This window comes from Panthera pardus, unplaced genomic scaffold (genome assembly GCF_024362965.1).
Source record: "Panthera pardus isolate Hobbes unplaced genomic scaffold, ASM2436296v1 HiC_scaffold_15, whole genome shotgun sequence".
Classification (NCBI taxonomy): domain Eukaryota; kingdom Metazoa; phylum Chordata; class Mammalia; order Carnivora; family Felidae; genus Panthera; species Panthera pardus.
The window spans coordinates 37,718,629-37,735,930 of NW_026526710.1; the positions used below are offsets into that span (position 1 = coordinate 37,718,629).

At 43.0% G+C, this 17,302-nt stretch overlaps 1 protein-coding gene across 1 annotated transcript in view; it reads right to left on the bottom strand.

The window, feature by feature from the left end:
• The window catches only part of ADCYAP1 (adenylate cyclase activating polypeptide 1), a 74,657-nt gene extending 58,006 nt beyond the window's left edge, over positions 1-16,651 (bottom strand). The window contains exon 1 of the mRNA XM_019418349.2: positions 16,477-16,651. The gene's annotated coding sequence lies outside the window, so the exon portion shown is untranslated. The remainder of the gene's footprint in view (positions 1-16,476) is intronic.
• Between the last annotated feature and the right edge of the window lie 651 nt (positions 16,652-17,302).

A 17,302-nucleotide genomic window follows, 5' to 3' on the forward strand; every position in this document is an offset into this window, starting at 1 on the left:
ATACAGCTTTACCTTTCTGTAAAGGAGATTTTGGTACACTGTGAGGTCTGTTCAAAATATTTGCTGCCCTCGCTGGGGGAGGATTGTATACCCTAATTTCAGTGATGTCAGACTCAGAGCCACATGACTTCTATAAGCCAAAGTGACAGAAATAGAAGTAAATTATTCCATCTGCAAGCTGAAGTTTCAAGAGCTAACACAAGGTTCTACTGTCACTGTCACTGTCACTGTCACTGTCCCAGAAAGGAGCTGCTCTGGGGTGCCTGGGTGGCTCAGCCGGTTAAGCATCTGACTTCAGCTCAGGTCATGATTTCACAGTTTGTGAGTTTGAGTTCCACATTGGGCTCTGTGAGGACAGGTTAGAGCCTGGAGCCTGCTTCAGATTCTGTGTCTCTCCCTCTGCCCTTCCCCTGCTCATGCTCTGTCTCAAAAATAAATAAGCATTAAAAAAAATTTTTTTTTTTGTCTTTAAGAAAGGAGCTGCTCCTTCAGCCTCAATCCTAGAGTAAAGATGTGGCAATAATAAAGAATTTGTGTGGTTTTTTCCCCAGGGTTCCTGGCACAGAGCTTCTTAAAACACTTGGAATTTCCTGAATGACAGGAGTGTCTTTGTTATCTAATGATGTAACTATGGTGGGCACCTAGATAGCTTTCAGGATACCAGAAAGATCAACCATGTTGACTACAGGGTTGGAATTTTGGGTCATCCTGACTCTGGGAAGCAGAGTGGATCTGGAGATTGAGTTGAATCATGTGAAACTCTGGACACCGAAGCCCAGTGGGGCTTCCTGGTTGGTGAACACAGTAAACAGCTCAGAGTATGATGCATACTGACACCACCCTGCCGACCCCTGCCCAGGAGAGGGCACAGCAGCTCTGTATTCCCTCCCAGACTTTGCCCTATGAGGATCCTTTATAATACAACTGCAGTCATAAGTATCGCACTTTCTTGAGTTCTGTGGATCATTCTAGCAAATTATCAAACCCAAGAGAGTTGTAGAAAACCCTGATTTTTATAGCCAGTCAGAATTATAGGTGGCCTGGGGACGTGTCCAGTGTCTGAAATAAGGACAGTCTTGTGGAGAACTGGCCCTTAACTTGTGAGGCGTGACCCTATCTCCAAGTGGTGCATATCAGAAATGTATGGAAGGGCACCCAGTTGGGAGCAAACCAGAAGAGGAGACACCCAGCTGAACTTCACCAACATACACCATGAGGGAGAAACAAACCTCCAATTTGGTGAGCCAACTGAGATCTTGGAGTTGTTTATTTTGGAACTCGGTATAATCTAATCTGACTGGTATAAAGGTAGACAGTACTTAGATTCCATTCTGAAGGAATTATGTCTCATCAACTAAACTGGTTAGTCTGGTGAGGAATGTGGTATACTGCACAGGGCATACAATGCGCTGTGGTGGCTCTCGCTGTTGACTGCCCGGCACATTTTACCCCATTCCCCCTTGTCAGGTAACTGTGGCCCCATCCCTAGATCCAGGGGTGGGCGTGTTCCACAAGCCTTGCCAATCTTACTGATGAGGGAGCATAAGGCAAAATGAGGCTGCAAACCAGCACCCCCGCCCTACAGGTGGGATATGTGTGATATTCCTCAGGCACTCCTGGCTGCCCATGAACAAAGGAAAAGGGAAGACACATGGTTAACTGATAGATCACAGGACCTGAGTCTCCATCAGTTTACAAATATCTTAGTAAATTACAAGAAAAAGACAATCTTATCAATAACCTAATCTCCAGAAACTCCCTATTGTCTTAATGATAATGCTTTTTGAGAGGGAAAAACCACCTTAGCTTGTCAATAGCAAGGCCTCCAGTAATCTGTGAGTCTTCTTTAGCATATGGAAATCCCTTTAAGAAACTTCCTCTTGGAGCCTCTGGGTGGCTCAGTTGGTTAAGCGTCCCACTTTGGCCCAGGTCATGATCTCATAGTTCATGAGTTCAAGCCCCACATCAGGCTCTGTGCTGACAGCTTGGAGCCTGGAGCCTGCTTCGAATTCTGTCTCTCTCTCTCTCTCTCTCTCTCTCTCTCTCTCTCTCCCTCCCTCCCCAGCTCATGCTCGCACTCTCTGTCAAAAATAAATAAATTTACAAAAAAAAAAAAAAAAAAAAGAAACTTCCTCTTGACTTTATCCCTACCCCCAACTCTGCAATGTATAAGCAGTCACTTTTCACAACCCCAGTTCAGCTCTTTCTGCCCACGGGTCCTGTCCCTGTGCTTTAATAAAATCACATTTTTTTTGCACCAAAGATGCCTCTAGAAATCTTGCCTGGCCTTGCTTTGCCCAGCTCCAGACCTTCACTCCAAAGCCCCATCATTACTACCTGCACACAGTGATGGGGAAGCATCCCACAAAGCAGGTCAGCCTCTTTCCCTGGGGTCACTAAGATGAGAGTGTGGCTGAGGCTAGCCCCTTTCTCATCCTGTGGAGACAGCGTGTCTGCAGGGGGAAGTCTAGAAGGGACAGCAGAGATGGAAGACAGACAGCCATTAGGAGAGACGTCATGCCAGAGCTCTAAGCCCTAGTTCCTATAGCTCTACCTTTCTCTCTGGGAGCCAGCCCAGAATCCCTCTCAGCTGCATGAGCCTTGAAATTACTGTTTTTCCTTAAGCTGATTTGAGTTGGGTATCTGTCATGATAAGCCAGATGAATATAAACTAACTGAAACAATTCTGGCTATAAGAGAACTCTGTTGGTGGATTTTGTATTTTATTTTAATTAGTGGTATTTTTAAGTTGATGGGTTCTGAATTCTAGCTGAAAGGAATCCTAAAATCCACCAAAGACAGAGAGATAGCCAAAGAAATAGAAGGACTACAACGTGAACAGAAAGACTTCTATTTCTTTTTTTTTTTTTTTTTAACGTTTATTTATTTTTGAGACAGAGAGAGACAGAGCATGAACGGGGGAGGGTCAGAGAGAGAGGGAGACACAGAACCCGAAACAGGCCCCAGGCTCTGAGCTGTCAGCACAGAGCCCGACGCGGGGCTCGAACCCATGGACCACGAGATCATGACCTGAGCCGAAGTCGGCCACTTAACCGACGGAGCCACCCAGGCGCCCCAAGACTTCTATTTCTATAACTCCTCCTGGGTAGGCCTGGCATGAGTAACAGTCATCTAAATATATAAATAGTATTAGCCCTGAAAAATAAGCCCTAATCATCTCACTATGAGCCAACTTTTCCAGAATTATAAGTTGTTTTTAAAAGGACTAGAACTTAACAAATTTGTTCCTTTTTTTTTTTTATGTTTATTCATTTTTGAAAGAGAGAGAGTGCGAGCAGGGGAGGGACAGAGAGAGAGGGAGACGAAGGATCTGAAGTAAGCTCCAGGCTCCAAACTGTCAGCACAGAGCCCAACGCAGGGCTCAAACCCATGAAACATGAGATCACAACTTGAGCCGAAATCAGATGCTCAACCAACTGAGCCACTCAGGTGCCCCTAATAAATGTTTTTAACCTTAAGTTCCATTTGAGGAATGATTTCACAAGTTTAGGATTTATTTTAACACTGTGACAGTTTTAAGTCAAGAAAAAGTGAGCCCAGTCTCTCCACTGTCTATACGTAGCATGCAGAATATGTGTTTGGCATCAGACAGACCCTAGTTCATATCCCACTTGGCTGCCTACCACCTGTCATGCCTGGGGCAAAGTTACTTAGCTCCTCTGAGCTGTATTTTCTTTATCTGTACGTACAGATTGGTAAGTACACTGCATTTATGATGTAGAGATTAAACGAGATATAGCTCGGGGAAACTTGGTGGCTCAGTCCATTGATTTTGGCTCAGTTCATGATCTCAGAGTTAGTGAGTTCGAGCCCCTGAGTCATCAGGCTCTGTGCTGACAGCATGGAGCCTGCTTGGGATTCCCTGTCTCCCTCTCTCCCTCTCCCTCCCCTGCTCCCTATCTCTCTCCCTCAAAATAAATAAATAAACATTAAAAAATGAAATATAGTTCATGTAAAATACTTAGCACATATATTTAGCAGGGCATGTATTCTATGCTGATAGCTATTATTATTATCACATCAAGTAATCTAGGCTGCTTCCAGATTATCTAAACTGTGCTATTATATACAATGGAATCCTCTGTCAAAAACACTCTTGGTGGAAAGTTTCTCATGGGATTGGAAAAATGCCTACTTTTTCTTCACATTTGTATCATTATCTTATCATTTAAGGATTGTACTTTGGAAAAGCAACAATATGGATGGGGAGAATATATTTTAAAATGAAAATAATCGCTTTCAATTTGATCATTAAATTTATTTTTTTGTAAGATTTTATTTTTAAGTAATCTCTATACCTGACGTAGAGCTTGAACTCACAACTTCCAGATCAACAGTCTCATGGTCCACCGACGGAGCCAGCCAGGTGTCCCTGATCACTAATTAAATTTTAATTTTAATTTTAAAATATATACCCTAGGGGTGCCAGTGGCTCAGTCGGTTAAGCATCCAACTTCAGTTCAGGTCATGATCTCATGGTTCTTAGGTTCGAGCCCCACATCAGGCTTTGCACTGGTGGTGTGGAGGCTGCTTGGGATTCTCTCTCTCTGTCTCTCTCTGCCCCTCCTCTACTCTCTCTCTCTTTCCAAATAAATACATAAACTTAAAAAAAAAAAGTTTAAAAAATTGTACCTCAAACTGAAATAAGAATGGCTGACTACTAAAGTGCCAATTTTTTTCCCCAAAACCTAGCCCTTTAAAAAGATATGAAAAAAAAAAAAAAAGAGGTTAGAGTGGGAGAGAGCCAAAGCATAAGAGACTGTTAAAAACTGAGAACAAACTGAGGGTTGATGGGGGGTGGGAGGGAGGGGAGGGTGGGTGATGGGTATTGAGGAGGGCACCTTTTGGGATGAGCACTGGGTGTTGTACGGAAACCAATTTGACAATAAATTTCATATATTAAAAAAAAAAAAAAAGATATGAAAATACAGTGTTACTAGCTCATGAAAATAAATTCACTCAGCCAGATGGTTTCCATTTGGTTCAGGCAAGTATTCCCAGAGAAATGGCCCCTGGAAAGCAATCTCTCCACACCAGGCTTCCTGTGGTTGGATCTTGGAGCATTCCAGTGCCTAAATTTCCTAAATCTATTAAGCAGCAAATAAGGGCTTAGAAGCTGTCACATTTGTTCCAAAGATCTGAGAGTTCTAAACGCATAGCAATAAGAGGCATGTATATGTTAAAGTAGGACTCAGCAGAAATAGGTACTAAGAAAAATCACATGTGCTTGATGTAATTAAGGTTATCCTGGCCATCCCCACCACCACCACCACCACTTTGCCCCATGAGTAAATAAGGAAAAATCTAAAACTTTGGCCCTGGGACTTTGTCTGGCTTGGTTAGGTGTCCTAAAATTGTTCCTCTGTGGGTCACCTGGGTGGCTCAGTTGGTTGAGCGGCCCACTTCATCTCAGGTCATGATCTCACATTCCATGAGTTCGAGCTGTGCTGACAGCTCAGAGCCCGGAGCCTGCTTTGGATTCTGTGACTCCCTTTTTCTTTGTGGCTCCCCACTCATGCTCTACCTCTGTCTCTCAAAAATAAATAAATGTTAAAAAAATTTTTTTAATTGTTCCTTTGTAAACACATCTTACAAAAGCCTAAAAGGGAGTTTAGAGGTTGGGGTCTTTGCCTTTCTTCCTTTCCTGTCACATTACGAAAAAAGGAAGTTAGTCATTAGGAAATGAATTTCCAGTCCCTTCAGGACTAGCAACAAAACGAAACAAAACAAAACAAAACACCACAACTCATCATTTGCTGGGGTAACTTGAAGGGAATGATTCCACAACAGCTCTATTACTATCACCATCAGGATAGGAGGTCTCCCCTAATTGGTTGTGCAAAGCTTGCAAAAGGGAGAGGAAAAAGGACACAATAAAAAGCCAGCCTGAAGCAGATGGTTATATGGTGGGTGTAATGGAATTAGATGAAGATGAGAATCTAGTCAAACAGCAGTAATCAAAGGAGGAATTACTTTAAGGAACCAAGTGATTAGAGATAGCTATTAAAGACAGTGTCAAAGAACTTCCAGAATTGATACAGAATTCCCACTTACTTGGGGTTTTAAGTAAAACTTAATAAGGAAACATTCACGGGTAAATTTGTGTGGGCTCTCAAGACCTGAGGGAACTGAAGTTACCAGGCAGTTTTTTGGTGAAGATTCTCATCAAAAATGTTCCTATGATAGGGAGAAAATACAAGCATTCAAGACATCGTCAGCTACGCCCTGGAATACAAACCATCCCTTCATGCAAGTTGAAACTTAGCAAGAAACAGCATTTCCTATGTTTGGTGGGCTCTGGACTTGTAGTCAGAGTTTGATTTTAGCAAAAGATATGGCGGGGGGGGGGGGTGTCTTTTGTGAAGCAGGTCAGAATGATAGCCATTTATCAAACAACTCATGGGGAGGGCGTATGAAATGAGGCTGCAAACACAGGCTGGAGACAGGGCAAGCCCAACCCCGTGGGCCATGTAAAGGATTCTTATCTTACTCTATGTGTAATGGAACCTGTCAGAAGATTTTAAATGTTAAGGAATGGTTCTTTTCTGGTATAAACCTGTCCTGCAGCTACATTACTCCCTTCCGTTCACTCAATAAGTAATTTATGAAAGTCCAATATGTATCTGTCACTGTTCTAGGCTCGAGAAACTGAACAAGACAGACAAAACCATGTCTACCACCAGCCTGGATGGTATCTTTGAACAATTTTTTTTTTTAAAGACAGCTCTTCCGGCACATAAGTAGAGGCACCTTCATACAGTGTACAACATGTGCAGATGTTCATGGTGGCCCTCGACAAGTCAAAGGACTTCTGTGATAGTGGAAGCAGACAGACGATGACTAAGTAAACACAAGATAACCATAGAGGATGATGTGACCAAGAAAAACTGAAGAAAGATTTCTATAGATAGGATGGTCAGGAGAGTTTCTCTGACAATATAGTAATTAAGCTGAGCCATCAAGTATAAGAAAGACCTAACTATGAAATAAGCTGCAGTAAGAACACAACAGTAAAAGAGAACAACATGGACAATGGCCTCGAGGCGGAACTGAGTAGGACTTCAGCAAGTAGGTGGGTGTGGCTGAAGCACCACGAGAGGGAGGAGCAGAACAGGAAGAAATGAGGTTGCAAGTGGCAAGGTCCCCATCTATAGGACTCGGAGCTTTGATTAGATTTGACGACAGTCAACAATAACATATTGTACATTGAAAATGTTAAGAGGCTAAATCTCATATTAAGTGTTCTTTTCACAATTAAAAAACAAAGACTTTGAAAAGATTGAGAGGCTTGTGGGACATGGAGTTGCATTTACAGGGAGTGACAGTGCATGCAGTGACTTCTCATGTATCAGCAGGGAAATGGTCATCAAACCTCAGGGTGGGAATGATACTCCCTGAGGGAGGCAAGGGAATTGTGGGCATAGCCTTCAGGCAGGTCAGACTTTAAGAGGCCCAACGAAGAAGAGGCACTATAACATCAGAGGGTAAGAGCTTAGCCTCAGAAGGCAGATGACACTGGGCTTCAGTCTGTTACTCAAGGAATTATTAAACTTTTTCTGAGTCTTGAGGTCCCCATATAAAATGGGGATTTAAAACACCTAACTCAGGGCACCTGGGTGGCTCAGTCGGTTAAGCATCCGACTTCAGCTCAGGTCATGATCTCACAGCTTGTGAGTTGGAGCCCCACATCGGGCTTTGTGCTGACAGCTCAGAGCCTGGGGCCTGCTTCGGATTCTGTGTCTCCCTCTCTCTCTCTGCCCCTCCCTTACTCATGCTCTGTCTCTCTCTCCTTCAAAAATAAATAAACATTAAAAAAAAAATTTAAAAAAAACACCTAACTCAGGGGCGCCTGGGTGGCTCAGTTGCTTGAGCGACCAACTCTTAATTTCGGCTCCGGTCAAGATCACAGCATTGTGAGATCAAGCCCTGCCTCAGGTTTCACGTTGAGCATGGAGCCTGCTTGAGATTCTCGCGCGCGCCTGCTCTCGCTCTCACTCTTGCTCTCGTTCTCCCCCTCCCTCCCTCTCTCTCTCCTACTCTCTCCCTTTACCTCCCTCCCTATAAAATTAAAAACAACAACAACGACAACACCACCTCATAAGGTTATTCTGAGAGTTCAATGAAATAATGTATGCGAGCTATTACAGGACCTGGCACTTAGGAGGGGCTCAGTAAATGACAAGCATCTCTCTCTCTCTCTCTCTCTCTCTCTCTCTCTCTCTCTCTACACACACACACACACACACACACACACACAGCATAAGCCTAAAAAAGGAAACTGAGAAGGAATTTCTGAAGAGGAAGGAGAGCCTGGGAGAGGGAGAGGGGTTCACCAAAGCCAATTGAGGAGACTTAAAAAATGAAGGTGGTCAGAGGTGTTAAATGCCCCCCGAGAGATCAAGAGGGGCCAGAAAAGCACGCACTGAATCTGGCTGTGGTAACTCTGGCAGAGTAGTTTCAATAGCATGGTTGAGTTGGAAGCCTTATTACTATCATTTGAGGAAGGATTATGAACTAGGGGAGGGACTGGAGATAGAGAACATACCCTGCTCTGTCAAGAGGGTTGGTTTAGACCAGAAGAGGAGACCCAAGATAGTAACCAAAGTGGAAAACAAGATCAAGTTTGATTCTTTGTCTAAAGATGTGAATCACTTATGCACAATGATATGTTCAGGAGGAGAAGATGGACATACAGAAGACAATGACAGTTGACGTATAGGTAGGAGGTGAGAGGTCCTAGGATCCAGAACACGAGTGGAGGGTGCTCACCTTTTGCTGTGAAATGGGAAGGAAGTATAAATGTCGTAGACTTTTGGGGATGGGAGTCAAGAGTTTCAATTTTTCACAGTGTACTAGAAGTTAGATCTGAGACTGAGGGGGAAGGAGTTGAAGGGTAGGATTACAGGATTGACGTGCAGAATTATAAAAGTGGGTGATTGCTTTGATCTTGGCCTATAATAAATTTTGGATACTATGATTTTTAATCCACAAAATTCTTCATAGAGGAAATAAAATTACCCTAAATATAAAGGAACAGGAGCTTTTCCAACACATTTTTGAAACCAGCTCTTTGGAGAGTAAAACTTTTAAATAGCTTTGCTATTAAAAAAAAAAAAAAAAGTGAGGTTAAACCCAGACTATGTGCAATCCAAAACCAGAGGCGTGGATCTCATTTCTTGAGGGTTCAAGGATGAGCACAATGACAGAAAAATTCCTTCCGACTTCTGCTCTATTATCATTTTTATTGTGTTTGTTTCCTGACAACCTTCATGACAGACACCCTTTCTGCCCGTGGGTAGGAAATTCATAATCCAAGTCTACTCCCAGAAGCTTTTGTCCCAACAATCCTTCTGAATCAATACCTGGCTCTCCAATATTACCCCTCAGTCATTTTAAAAATCCTTTAGAGACAAAAGAGGCTGTTATGGCTCATGGCAGAGTGACCCTGACTTCATCTGAGCTCAACAAATGCAGTGACATAAACAGCAAATACGCACAGCAGTTTCACAATTCAACCAGGAAACCCGTGAGATGGGCCTGAATATGATGATGGAGTTATTTTCAAGGTCACTGTTCCAATAAAGAAACATTTAATCAAAGTAAGCAAATTCCAAGTAAGTTTTGGCTAACGTTATTGGCCTTCTCTTTCCAATGTGATGAGCATGCCATAAATTATTCACATGTGTTGATGAGTTATTCTGGTCGCCGTGATGAGTTTCTGGCCACTGTGCCATGTCCCACTAATCCTCAATTTATTCTAACAAAAGATCACTCTTACCCTGGATAGGGCATCCTGTCCCTGGAGAGATACTTCTCCCGTGGAGAAAGTGGCATGGGTCCCTGGGTCTTGAGTCTGGTCCCAGCCTGTGGACAGCACTATCCGTTTCTACCACCAGGTGGCGCCCGCAACCTCCACAGGCGCGGTGCGGCTGAGGGGCTGAATCCCAGCTTTCATCAGCCAGAATGAGGGTATGTGAGAGCAGAAAGGGTCACCTAGCGCAGCCCATTCATTGTATAAGTAACAAAACTGAGATCCAAGCAAGGTCATTGACCCAATCCAAACCACACGCCTGCTTTTGCGAGGGCACGATCAAGGCCTATGTCTCTACACTGTCGATCCCAAATTCATTCCACCAAAGGACCATGGTTTTCAAACCAAAACAAACAAGCAAACAACAACAAAAACACCTTTTTTTCTTTTTTCTTTTTTTTTTTTTTAATTTTTTTTAACGTTTATTTTTGAGACAGAGAGAGACAGAGCATGAACGGGGGAGGGGCAGAGAGAGAGGGAGACACAGAACTGGAAGCAGGCTCCAGGCTCTGAGCCATCAGCCCAGAGCCTGACGCGGGGCTCGAACTCACGGTCTGTGAGATCGTGACCTGAGCTGAAGTCGGACGCTCAACCGACTGAGCCACCCAGGCGCCCCTAAAAAAAAACACCTTTTTTTCTAACGAAATTTTATAAAGAATATTATTGCTTCTAGCCCTCCACACCCTTCCCCCTTACTTATCTAGACAGAAGAAAATGGAGTCACTCCGACTGAAAGAGTTGTTCCCTTAGGCATCTGAAGAACTACCAACCCAAGAGTGATGTAGGCTGGCCAGGTGGGAGGACCCAGAGGGGGCCCGCAGGACCAGCCAAGAGGGTTTTGCAGGCTGGAAATCAAATGCAAGCAGAGAGGAAGTGAGAGCAGAGTTTACTGAAGATGGAGAGAGCACAAATACAAACAGAATCTAGGAAACTCAGGTAAAAGAGAGTCTCATCTTTGCTGGGGTCTGGGGTTTTTATGGGCGATTGTGGTCTGGCGTGCGGGTCCTCTCAGGCATCTAGAAACTGGTCGGAACAAGGACAAGTGCTCAGGTGTCCTTCATAATTCACTCATGCCAGGGATCCAGGGGTTTTGGCGTCAAGGTGTCTGGAGTCAGTGATCTTGGAAAACATACATAACAACCCCACCTGGTGGGGTTAGATGTTATCTATCGTGCTGGAAGACTCCAAAGAAATCCTTAACTCCTTTTCTCTTACAAGGAGGACATACATTATTTGTGTATGCGGCCTGTGTAAAGCAGGGGTATAGGTCCTAGCAAGAATAGAACCAGGAAAAGGATCAAAAAAGAAAAAAAAAAAAAAAAAAAAAAAAAAAAAAAAACAATCCTTTACAGGATCCCTTCAGTTTCCCTATCTCCAGAGGAGTTTGAAAAGTACTGATGGTGTGGGATGCTGAATCAGGAGTCCTAAAACATGTTTCCCGTGGGGAATTTCTCTCTCAAACCCTAACTCTCCCCACTTCTGCATCTCCACTTACTTCCCAAGCCAGAAGCTTCCTCTGGGACCTCCGCCGCGTGCAGGCACCGGAAGTCCTCGTGACCCAAGCCGCAGTCCTGCCTGGGCTGGGGGCGAACCCCCGCGACACTCCGACACTCAGCGTTGGCGCCGACGACTGTTGGCCCTGCCTACTGCCCCCTCCCCTGTTAATGCCCCGCCTTCGCTGCTTCCTGCTGCTGAATTCCGCCAAGGAAATCAAACAAAAAGCTGATCTACTCCGCTACAAGCAATAGTTTGCAGCTTCGGCTGAACCACCAACACTATCCCACAACCCCCTTTGCAACTCAAGTTGGTTCCTTTTCGAGTCCCTTCAGAGGCAGCGGCCATCGAGCCCAACCTTCACCTCCATGTCTGTTAATGAACTTGTGTCCTCACTGTATGCCAGGAGTTCTATTGGGCAGGAAATAATATTTTCCCCATTTTGGGGGCGTCTGGGTGACGGAGCATGGAGTCTGCTTAAGTTCTCTCTCTCTCTCTCTCTCTCTCTCTCTCTCTCTCTCTCCCTCCCCCCCTCTGCGCCCCCCCCATTCTGTCTGTCAAATATATATATATATATATATATATATATATATATATATATATATCCCCATTTTACAGATTATATATATATATCCCCATTTTACAGATTATATATATATATATATATATATATATATATATATATATATATCTCCCCATTTTACAGATGAGAAATCTGAAGCACAGAGATCACAGATGAGAGAAATGGCAGAGCCAGAATTTGAGTCTGTGTTCTTATCACTTATGGTGTGGCCTCTGCTTAGAAAACAGAAGCTATCACGCATGAGTCCCTCCATGTATGCACCCCTGTCTCATCACTTACCTGCATCTCCACCTGTCCTTGAATCTTTCCCTTTCTACCCATAATTTTGATTCGAATTTCTCTCAGTGTCCCAGAAGACTTGCTCTGACAATTGTTTTTCCCCTTATCCCACTACTGAAACTGCTCCATGAAAGCTGCAGATAAAACCTTGTTTGCCAAACACCCTGGCTGCTCCAGAGTCCTCTCCCTTCTCAACCTCCAGGAGGTACTTTTTCACTGTCACCACTTGCCCTCACCTGCAGCCTTGCCTCCTTTAGTTTACATGAGAATATCCTCCCTTGGTCTTCTACCTCTACAGCAGATGTTCTCACTTTTTTTTTTTTCAATGCAGATGTCGGACTCCTACCTCAGACCACATGACTACGAATCCCTGGCTCTGGGGTTCAGGCATTTGTGGTTTTTCAAAGCTCTTCAGATAGTTTGGCTAAACAGCTGGGGTAAACACCACTGCTCCCAATGGCCAGACACAACAGGTAAATATGCAATGATTCCACTTGTAAAAGGTACCCAGATAATCAAATCCATGGAAATGAAAAGTAGAACAGGAGTTAGCAGGGACCATGCAGGCTCACATCCCTTCCTGGCTTCCTGCCTGGCTAATTCCTACTCATGCCTCAGGCTCAGCTCAGGGCTGGTGCTGGGCTAAGTGGAAACTGCATTCTCTCCCTCCCTTGGAAATGTCTTTTGTTCTGCAGCTGTAGGTCTTACCTACATATTATTCATTCCCAAATCTACCTCCAGCCCTGGCAGTGCTCCTGAGTTCTGATGCACATTCACATTTCCCACTAACTTGTCTGCTTCCCTCAGGCACCTCAAACCCTACCTGTCCAAGATTCAAGTTATCATTTTCCTCCTTTCTACCCTGCTTTTTCTCCTGTGTTTTCTTTTTTGAAAACTAGCAGCAGTATGTACTGTGCTATCAAATACTTGGAACTGAGCTCAGTGGCTATTATTATTATGTGAGGATTGGGTTGGGGCACCTGGGTGGCTCAGTTGGCTAAGCATCCGACTCTTGATTCCGCCTCAGGGCATGATCTCATGGTTTGTGAGTTCGAGCCCCACATTGGGCTCTGTGCTGACAGCTCGGAACCTGCTTAGGTTTCTCTCCCCTTCTCTCTGCCTCTCTCTCCCTCTCCCTCTGTCTATGTCTCTCAAAATAAAAAAGAAAATTTTTAGGGGCGCCTGGGTGGCTCAGTCGGTTGAGCGTCCGACTTCAGCCCGGGTCACGATCTCGCAGTCCATGAGTTCGAGCCCCGCGTCGGGCTCTGGGCTGATGGCTCAGAGCCTGGAGCCTGCTTCCAATTCTGTCTCCCTCTCTCTCTGCCCCTCTCCCGTTCATGCTCTGTCTCTCTCTGTCTCAAAAATAAATAAACGTTAAAAAAAAAAGAAAAAAATAAAAAAAAAGAAAATTTTTAAAAATGAGAGTTAACACTATCATTAGCAATAGAATTATGACAAAGACTTTAAAAACATGGTGAAGCTGATGGTGAAGTGCCTACCACTCTATAGAATCTCTCTATATAAGATAACTTTAAAAAATCAGTCTCTGAAATATCAAGGCAGAAAAGGAAAAGTTTAACGATGTAACATGCTTGTACTGGAGGCCAAGTACTACGGTTGATTATCCCCAGAGCACCGTTAGTTACAGTGTAGAAAACCTCCTTCGAAAAGTGGAAATTTGCCAGAAGACCTAATGAAAGGTGGAAATGGCAAGATATATAAGATGTATAGAGTAATAGGGCAACCAAAGATTGAGCAATTTTATGTCTCTCTAAGCAAGATGTGCTATAGATTATCAAAGACTATTAAAATATGTATTGAGGATTTACTAACTAAACAAAATTAATGTGACACTGTCATAGATGAGCCCTTATGATGAATGGATAAACAAAATGTGGTACAAACATGCAATAGAATATTATTCAGCCTAAAAAAATGAAATTCTGACACATGCTACAACATGGATGAAGCTTGAAAACACTATGCTAAATAAGTCAGACACAGAAGGACACATATTGCCTAATTACACTTACATGAAGTACTAAGTAGTGAAATTCATAGAGACAAGAAGTAGAATGGTGGTTTCCAAAGATAGGAGAGCGCAGGAAATGAGGGTTAGTGTTTAAAGGGTGCAGAATCAGGGGCACCTGGGTGGCTCAGTCGGTTAAGCATCCGACTTCAGCTCAGGTCACCATCTCGAGGTCCGTGGGTTGGAGCCCCGCGTCAGGCTCTGGGCTGATGGCTCAGAGCCTGGAGCCTGCTTCTGATTCCGTGTCTCCCTCTCTCTCTGCCCCTCCCCCGTTCATGCTCTGTCTCTGTCTCAAAAATAAATAAACGTTTAAAAAAATTTAAAAAATTAAAAAAAATAAAAGGTGCAGAATCTGGGGCACCTGGGTGGCTCAGTCGGTTAAGCCTCTGACCTTTGGTTTTGGCTCAGTTCATGATCTCAGGCTTCCTGAGTTTGAGCCCTGCATCGGGCTCTGCTCTAACAGCGTGGAGCCTACTTGGGATTCTCTCTCTCCCTATCTCTCTCTGCCCTCCCCTACTCACTTTCTCTCTCAAAAACAAATAAACTTTAAAAAAATTTTTAAAAATAAATAAAAGGTACAGAGTTTTAGTTCAGGAAGATGAAAACATTCCAGAGATGGATGGTGATAATAGTTGCACAACATTGTGACTGTACTTTATGTCTCCAAACTGTACATTTTTAAATAGTTAAAATGGTAAATTTTATATTATGTATATTTTACAACAATAAAGAAAATTTTAAAAGAGCCATTAAGCTCAATGTTTAATAGATAATTATAGTTTCCTTAAATACATTTTCCCCAATAATAGGCAAAACTTCCAAAATTTCATTAATAAATGTAATTTAAGATGGAATATCAGTAAAAAGAACAGGTTAGAGAACAGCTTTCAAATATACCCAATTAAAGTTGGAAAGAAATAATTAAAAACAAAATTGTAACTTATGTTGAAGGAATAGATGCAGGAGGAAGATGATAGTTCTTTCAAAGAATAAGGAAATAGGGACATTTTATTTTATACAATAGTCAATTAGAACAGAAATTATAATATAAAAATCAGTCCCCTACATTTTGGCCATTATACAAATGAAATATTTAATTTTGAGTGTCATATTGAAAATGAAGAATTATAAATATTAAAATATTGTTTTCTCTTTTTGATTGAATTCTCTCCTACTGGAAAACTTCAAATCAAAAATATGTCCCAAAATAATGAAGCTAGAATGTCTAACGTGTTCATCCGCAGCTGCTCTTATAGAAACTTTAGTAGAGACAGAAGTCCCAGAACATCCGTGTCCTCCAGGCCCCCTTGCCTGTGGGCTGGGGTAGGTTGCTACTTCTGGCCAGTAGAAAGTAGCCGGGTAACATGTGTCGCTTCCAGGCTGGACCAGTTAAAAGCCAGTGTGCCATCTGCATATCTCTATTTTCCTGCTCTGGTGACTTTAGCAGGTAAGATAACAGAATTACAAAATGAAGGAATTTTGCATCTCCACGGTGAGGCATGCAGACAGGCCTGGCCAGCTTGCACTGGACCTTCTGTGAGAAATAAACTTTTGTTTTTTGAGTCACTGAGATTTGGGAGTTTGTTACATAACATGGCTACCTTATACTGGCTAATACAGGGGGTAGCCTACAGCTGATAAAGTGGGAACCATTATCAGCTTCCCTACTCATTGCAAGATTAGTTTTACCTGTGGCCACTTTAAAAATTTCCAAAGTAGGGGCATCTGGGTGGCTCCGTTGGTTAAGCGGCTGATTCTTGGTTTCAGCTCAGGTCATGATCTCACATTTCTGTTGTGTTCATGCCCCGTATGGGGCTCTGTGCTGATAGTGCGGAGACTGCTTGGGTTGGGGTTCTCTCTCCCACCCACCCCCGCCCCCCCACCTCTCCCCTTTCCCACTCACTCAGTCTGTCTCTCGGAAAAAAAAAAAAAAAAAAAAAAAAAAAAAAAAATTCAAAGTAGCCTGCATTAAATACTAAGAAACACTAGAGGGCACAATTGAGTTGTGGAAATTTTGAGCCCTGATTGTAAAGGAAGCAAGGTATGGAATCTTAGGAAAATTAAACAACACAACAGAAAAATGGGCAGTGAAAATCATTAGCTTTGGAAACAATTGTTTTCTTTGTAAATCTTTTAACTACATTTCACCATTTGAGATCATTGAATTAAAAGTGAATTTGCAATCCTTTAATATTAATACAAAACCAATAAATTCCCAAAACACATAAAGCATATACATTTACAAATAAGAACACTTACCTTGGAAAACTAGTGGGAGTGTTCTCAGGGTAAGAGAAGAATTTATTTCCCATCTTCAGATACGCCTGTTTACTGGCGATGACCCTTAGGCCATGGAATTCGTACGTTTTCTAACCTAGTCGGCTTAAGAAAGCTAAAGCTTTCTAAGGCCCAGTTTTCATAAGAGGTGACCAGATGTTCCAAACATCAAGCTGTGACAGGAAGCTCCCCACCCACTCTGAATGTCATGCTGAGTTCTGAGCAGACTTCCCTTTCCCGTTTCCTTTTTCCCCTCTCTCTAATTTTTTTTCTTCAAAGTCTATTCAAAAGCTGCTGCCAAAACTGTCTTCCTCTATTGTTGTTCTGATGACATCATCCCCTTCCCAAACACCCCCTTGTCTTTAGTCTCATGGTCAAAGCTTGCCTTCATTCCTTTGGACTGCCTCTGTTGTACCTGCCTTTACTTCATTTCCCTGCTATTTCCTGCTTCTCTTCATCAATTGCTACATCGGATTGTCATTTTTGATGTCCCACTGTTGAGGGGTATCTATTCATCTTTACCTCTAACAAAGAAAGCCTTCCCATTCCTCTATCCCAGACTTCCCCAGGTCTCTTCCAAACCAATTTCATTTATATCCGCATTGCTCAAGAATACATCAAGCACCTTCTGCCTGCCGGCCACTGTTCTGGGCACTGTCACTGTAAGAGGGGGTATAAAACATTAAACTCAAAACTATCAGGAAGCTGTTCAAGTTGGGGCTTTGTGAATCCAACTGGAATTCACTCTCCATTAGAGACTGAAGGCATAGAATTGCAGGAGAAAAATGTGCAAGAATGCCAAATAACT